This window comes from Bufo gargarizans, chromosome 3 (assembly GCF_014858855.1).
Source record: "Bufo gargarizans isolate SCDJY-AF-19 chromosome 3, ASM1485885v1, whole genome shotgun sequence".
Taxonomy (NCBI): Eukaryota; Metazoa; Chordata; class Amphibia; order Anura; family Bufonidae; genus Bufo; species Bufo gargarizans.
Window position 1 is genome coordinate 348,635,292 of NC_058082.1, and position 7,866 is coordinate 348,643,157.

Below are 7,866 nucleotides of genomic sequence, written 5' to 3' on the forward strand. Positions count from 1 at the left end.
ATATAGGCTAACATCTATGTGACAGTCCCCTCCGTTGATCCTTTCTATTAAGGGCATTCTGTGGTTTATACCCCCAGTCTTCTCCTGTATTCCATACTACTGACCCCCAGTATGCGCATCTATTACCCCAATAAGGGTCAGTAGTACAGATATAAGCCTGTCCATTCTTATAGTGGTTGCCACATCTCGTGGAAGGACTGCACTTCATTATGCTGCATAAACAGGAGTAAGTTGCAATATGAGTACTGGAGGAATTGTACTAGAAGGTAGTGATTCCACCTTTCTGAGTTATAGCAACTTCAGCTTTGTTATCCTCCGGCAGAGTTATTAGGATCGTCAGCAATCCCACAGTCCAAGTGGACCGTCTGTGCCATCTTCCAGAATTGAGGGAGTGCATCTTGGTGGAGGTCAGAGCTGTCTGCTCCCGTTAGTACCTCACTTTGTTCTTTTTTCGAGGTCAGGACTGTCTGTTCCCACTATTACCTCCTTTTGGGGTGCCACCTTTACCAGTTTTACTCTGGTGGCGTGGACCCAGGTAGGTGCTTCTTCTGTAAGTACAGCTGTGCGGGTCACGGCTACCACTGTAGTCGGTGGTCCGTAGGTGAAGTCTCCTGCGAGTTTTCCTTTCTTTAATTTCTTTATCAGCACAATATCTCCCACTTGGAATGGGTGAGTTGGTTCCTGTGGAAGACAAGGAGACTTACAAGCAACTTTTTCCTCAATTTCACTTAGGGCTTTAATCAATCTGGTTACATTGGTGTTTGGGTTGTTCCTCAAACATGTGATCCACCTTCCCACATAATCTGACACTAAGGCCTCATGCACACCTTTATTTTCACGGTCCGCAAAAACGGGGTCCGTAGGTCCGTGATCCGTGACCGTTTTTTCGTCCGTGGGTCTTCCTTGATTTTTGGAGGATCCACGGACATGAAAAAAAAGTCGTTTTGGTGTCCGCCTGGCCGTGCGGAGCCAAACAAATCCGTCCTGAATTACAATGCAAGTCAATGGGGACGGATCCGCTTGACGTTGACACAATATGGTGCCATTTCAAACGGATCCGTCCCCATTGACTTTCAAGGTAAAGTCTGGAGTCCATTTTATACCATCGGATCTGAGTTTTCTCCAATCCGATGGTTTATTTTAACTTGAAGCGTTCCCATCACCATGGGAACGCCTCTATGTTAGAATATACTGTCGGATATGAGCTACATGGTGAAACTCAGATCCGACAGTATATTCTAACACAGAGGCGTTCCCATGGTGATGGGGACGCTTCAGGTTAGAATATGCTACAAGGATTCTTCAGCAAGATTGGATAACACCAATCGGCCATTTAATCGTCAGTTGCTGAGGACTGGAGATCCACAAGCATCTGAGTTAACTCAAGTGAAGGAGGTACTAAATTCACTATTTGCAATGTGGCCGGGGCCATCAGTGCAGCCCTCTTGGCCTCCAGGTCTGCCAGGGCATTGCTTTGGGACACATGATCTTTACCACCAGTATGCGCCCTTCAGTGGACAATTGCAATCTGTGAGGGAAATATTATGGCTTCTAAAAGTTGTATGACAAGTTGTGAATTTGAGATGTGCTTACCATCAGCTGCAATGAATCCTCTCCTTTGCCAAATGACCCCGTGGTCCCATACCACTCCATGTGCGTACCTGCTGTCAGTGTAAATGGTGACTGGCTTGCCTTCATCTAGTATGAATGCTCTTGTGAGTGCAATTAATTCTGCTGCTTGTGCAGATTGGTATGTGATTGGTCTGGCTTCCAGGACACCATCGGGTAGCATAACAATAGCATATCCTGCATGATAAGTGTTGTCATTTGGTCTGCTGCAGGATCCAACAACAAAACATCTGGAGCCTCATCTACTGGTACAGATTGTAAATCCGAGCGGGGTGATGTCTCATGTTGTATGGCATGTATACAATCATGTGCCACTGTCAAGTGATCCTCAGGTCCTTTAAGTCCTAATAGGGCATTCAAGATAGGTGCTGGACCTGAGGTGCATGTTGAGTATTTGGTTTGGAGGGAGGGATTGCTGAGGAGTAGAATCTTATATCCAGATAGTCTTTGTGCGGACATGTGCTGTGTGTGTATGCCTTTGAGAAGGCCTACTACATCATGTGTGGTGTACAGGATAGTCTCATGTCCCATTGTGAGTGGCGTTGCAAGCTCAACCATCATAGCACAGGCTGCAAGAGATCTCAGACAGGCCGTCATTCAGATGCCGGAACCACCTTTAAAAAAAAGGCACAAGGACGTAACTTGCCTCCGTGATACTATGTCAGCACACCCGCCATGGTTTTACAATTTTGTCGAGCATATACGTGGAATGTGAGTTTGTAGTCAGGGAGGCCCAAACCCGGACTTGTCATTAAAGAACATTTCAAATAATCAAATGCATTAAACATTTCCTCAGACCACCTGAGGAGATCTGGCATGTTTGCCAGAGTGGCTTGTCTCATTACATTGTCATAGTAGGATCAATCAGGAATCCATTGTCTGCAGTAGTTTATCATACCAAGGAAAGATAACATTTATTTATTGGTGTGGGGGGTGACCAGGCCCGCAACAGACTGGACTCTTTCTGTGCTGATTCTACTTTCTCCCTTTGTGAGAACAAAGCCCAAGTATTCAACTTGCTTTTTACACCATTGCATTTTCTTGCGTGACACCTTGTGTCCACATTCAGACAACCATTTCAACAAAGATAAATCATCTGTTACATTGGCCTCCTCTGACACACTGCACAATAAAAAATCATCCATGTATTGCAAGAGTACAGAACCCTGGGGGGGGGGGGGGTGCCATGGTTTTAAACTGGCTTGGAGGACAATGCTGTACACTACAGGTGAATCAGCATATCCCTGGGGCATCCTGCACCAGGTGAGTTGACAACCCTCAAAGTAAAAAGTAAAAAAGGAGTCTGGTCTGCTTGTCAACCGGGATAGAGAAGATAGCATTCTTCAGGTCTATCACGCTGAAACAGACAGCATCTGCAGGGATGGTTGAGAGCAACTGAGAAATGTTTTGGCTGTCTCTGTTTACTCACGGTGTTGGCTCCTGAACTTTTGTAACTATGTGTGGGGGTCTGTATCTTCCTGATCTCAAAGCATCCCGCTGCCTCCTTCTCATATAAGTGTTTCTCAAAGTATTGTATTTTGTCTGAGGTCCATGAGGAAACACTCTGCTTTACAGTAGGCATGAGATTGGGAAGGAGAACTAGGCTGTCACTATTTGCAGTCTGCAGTCCTTAGTTGGGAGGGGAAAACTCACTCTTAGATTTTCCCCCACTCACAGTAAGAAAATTCACCAAGTGACAGAGTGATAATATTACAGTGAGATATGATCTTACACTTACCACCAGAACAATAGCTCTCACACAAACAGATGAATCTTAACACTCTGTATCTTATACTTTAAATATAGGTATGCATCAAACCAAGGTAAGTCAGGTCTCCCCAAGACTGTTCTCTTACATGTACCCCGGTACTAAACAATCTCTGTCGACAGTTAGATAAAGTAAATAGATCTCCCTGAGATGCTATGGTGTGTCCCTGGCACAAAACAACTTACGGATAGATCTCCTTGAGACTCTATGCCGTGCGTGGCACTCCAAGTGCCGGCCTTATTCATGAAAGTACTCCAAGTACTTATTATAAACTCCCTGAGTCTATTTTTAAGGCTTAACAATGTATCCCGGATTCATAATAAAAAAAACTCACGGGTAGAGATGTGGCCAGTGCCCTCGGACCGGGCAGTGGACAAAAGGGATGTCTCTTTTACCGGACACGGGGATGGCCTTCTCTATCCCGGACGGAGTCCCCAAACTGAAAGGATTTGGACCGTTCTGGACCTATATGACCACCTTAGTTAGATGTCACTGACGTCAGGAGAGATATTTCTCAGCTAGCAATTACATAACACACACATAGGTATCACTGAGAAATACTCTAACTTTATTATGCTATCGCTTGGCCTTAGGCTACTTTCACACTTGCGTTCTGGGCTCCGCTTGTGAGTTCCGTTTGAAGGCTCTCACAAGCGGCCCTGAACGGATCCCTAATGCATTCTGAGCGGATGCAGATCAGTCTGGCACCGTTTGTCCTCCGCTCCGCTCAGCAGGCGGACATCCTTGCAGCGTTCGGGTGTCCGCCTGGCCGTGCGGAGGCAAACGGATCCGTCCAGACTTACAATGTAAGTCAATGGGGACGGATCCGTTTGAAGTTGACACAGTATGGCTCAATTTTCAAACTAATCCGTCCCCCATTGACTTTCAATGTAAAGTCAAAACGGATCCGTTTGCACTATCATGAACAAATGGTAATGCAAACGGATCCGTTCTGAACGGATCTAAGCGTTTGCATTATAGGTGCGGATCCGTCTGTGCAGACACCAGACGGATCCGCTCTGAACGCAAGTGTGAAAGTAGCCATATATAGGCAGTAGAAAAGTTTGCATAACAACAGCATTAAACCAATCATAAAAGATAAATATTGGTGCTCACACACATACTACCGGAACATCCTTTTATGGTATGTGTATGTGCAGTAAGCAGAAAGAATAGGTTTTAATCAGTCACATATAAGAATGACACAGTTGCGCCAAATGACCCTGAATAAGGCAAGAACGTTTGTACTAGTTCTGGGAGATTCCCAGAATCTGTCCTGGGACAGATAAGCGAACATAACTCACAGCGGGGGAACTTGAAACATTGCGTGGGTGAGATGTTATAACAATTCTTTACATATTTAGAAGAAACAAGATGGAGTCACATTTCTCTCCAGGGACTAATCACAGAACAGCTGGATACAATGGTGAATAGTCAGAGCAAACAGCTAATAAAGAGACAGGGCCTGGAGAATGGAGCCTGGACATAAGCAGTAAATATGAGGCTGGACACTTAGATGAGGATCTATAATGCTAGATGCTGACATACCAGGGCTAAACACAGCCGATCTTCAAAGCCAGAAGCATAAATCCTTCCTTTACTATATATTTCTAATTCCTTTCCAATCCATTTCTGTAGGCAGGTCTGCTTCAAATCCTCATCCAAAATACTTTATGTGTATTTAGCCTTAGTGCATTCACATGACCATATTTGTGGTCTGCATCCGATCCATGTTTTTTGAGGACCTATTTATTTCAATGGGGGCAAAAAAGATGTGGACAACACCATATGCTGCCTGCATCTGAATGCCTGTTCTGTGCCTTCCCCCCCCCCCCTTCAATATATATTTATTGGCAAAGCACGCACTATGAGGAGGGAGGTCGAGAGAGGATTATATACTGGCACTACTGGTGGAAACAGAGGAGCATTATACAGACACTTCAGGGGGCATTATAATACAAGGCACAGTACAGGGGAGTTATAACTGCAGAGGGCATTAGAGCTACATTGGGACCTGCAGGGGCGGCATTATAAATACTGAGGGAACTATAGTGATATTATTACTTGGGATTCCTTGCGTTGCTTGTTATTGAAGGAGACCGCTGCTATTACATGTAGCGATCTCCTTCATGCTAGTGGGAGGCGCAAACACTAATGCCATCGCTCCTCCCCATATAGAATAGGTTGGGAAAGGGTTAAATCACTCAGTCCCAAAGTTGTATTTTACACTTCTGATTGTAAATTACCTTTTTTTATACCTTTTGCTATATTATTTACTGTCCTTCTGTGTTCATTGTGCCTACAGTCATATTTTTACTTTACAATTAAAATATAAAACCAAACAGATACATGTGGTTATTTTACTTACAATAACACGAGCAAAAACAATGACACAAATCTAAGTACGTTCTGTATGACCGCACAGTATACATTATACACTCACCTAAAGAATTATTAGGAACACCATACTAATACAGTGTTGGACCCCCTTTTGCCTTCAGAACTGCCTTAATTCTACGTGGCATTGATTCAACAAGGTGCTGATAGCATTCTTTAGAAATGTTGGCCCATATTGATAGGATAGCATCTTGCAGTTGATGGAGATTTGAGGGATGCACATCCAGGGCACGAAGCTCCCGTTCCACCACATCCCAAAGATGCTCTATTGGGTTGATATCTGGTGACTGTGGGGGCAATTTTAGTACAGTGAACTCATTGTCATGTTCAAGAAACCAATTTGAAATGATTCAAGCTTTGTGACATGGTGCATTATCCTGCTGGAAGTAGCCATCAGAGTATGGGTACATGGTGGTCATGAAGGGATGGACATGGTCAGAAACAATGCTCAGGTAGCCCGTGGCATTTAAACGATGGCCAATTAGCACTAAGGGGCCTAAAGTGTGCCCAGAAAACATCCCCCACACCATTACACCACCACCACCAGCCTGCACAGTGGTAACAAGGCATGATGGATACATGTTCTCATTCTGTTTACGCCAAAATTGGACTCTACCATTTGAATGTCTCAACAGAAATCGAGACTCCTCAGACCAGGCAACATTTATCCAGTCTTCAACAGTCCAATTTTGGTGAGCTCGTGCAAATTGTAGCCTCTTTTTCCTATTTGTACTGGAGATGAGTGGTACCCGGTGGGGTCTTCTGCTGTTGTAGCCCATCCGCCTCAAGGTTGTGCGTGTTGTGGCTTTTACAAATGCTTTGCGGCATACCTCGGTTGTAACAAGTGGTTATTTCAGTCAACGTTGCTCTTCGATCAGCTTGAATCAGTCGGCCCATTCTCCTCTGACCTCTAGCATCAACAAGGCATTTTCGCCCACAGGACTGCCGCATACTGGTTGTTTTTCCCTTTTCACACCATTCTTTGTAAACCCTAGAAATGGTTGTGCGTGAAAATCCCAGTAACTGAGCAGATTGTGAAATACTCAGACCGGCCCGTCTGGCACCAACAACCATGCCACGCTTAAAATTGCTTAAATCACCTTTCTTTCCCATTCTGACATACAGTTTGGAGTTCAGGAGATTGTCTTGACCAGGACCACAACCCTACATGCATTGAAGCAACTGCCATGTATTTGGTTGACTAGATAATCACATTAATGAGAAATAGAACAGGTGTTCCTAATAATTCTTTAGGTGAGTGTATATGCAATGGGAAAGTGCTTATGTAGCATGGCAGAAATGCTGTTTGTTTAAAAAAAAACTTGCTTCAAAAAATTATTGTGTAATGTCTTCTCACACAATAAAACTGTTAATTTACAGAATCTAGAACGTGCAACTTTCTCAGACTGTCAAATCAAATTTATAAAGTGAAATACAGTTGGGAAGGAAATGAAATGTCACAATGGCTGCTGGGATGCTAGTAGTCCTTTATGGCTCTTCCATGGCCAGACTTTGGGCATCCATAGCAAGGCATTCAAGGTATCACAGATAATGCCAATCTCTGTTAGTCCCAGCCTGAACCTATTCCGGCATCTGGATAAAATATCCTCCATCAAGTTGCTGGGTAGAGCTCTCTTTGCCCGACTGCCATCAAAGTTCGCTGTCTTGACCCAGGTCAGGTACATCGCATGGGGCACATGCTCTTGGAAGATTGCTTGTGCAAAACGAAGCTGTCCATGACTTGTGGAAACAATAATTCGGCCAGTTCTGGGGTGATGACAGTCAGAGGAATGTCAGGTACAGCTCTCCCAGAGAAGGCAAGGATGTCATTTATGGGTAGGTCCTGCGTTGGCTGTGCCGGGGTACTAAACCTGTATGGAATTCCAGGCGATTAAGAAGGTCTGAAATAAAGCCAAGGACTAAGCAGGAGTTGATTGATGGGATACTTAAGTTCTGGGATGATGTCCTAACTGTACAATGCAACAATTACATTGATCATCTGTATAAAGTCCTTCCATTAGTGATAGAAAAGAAAGGCCATGCCACTGGGATGTAACATTCTGTATCATTAA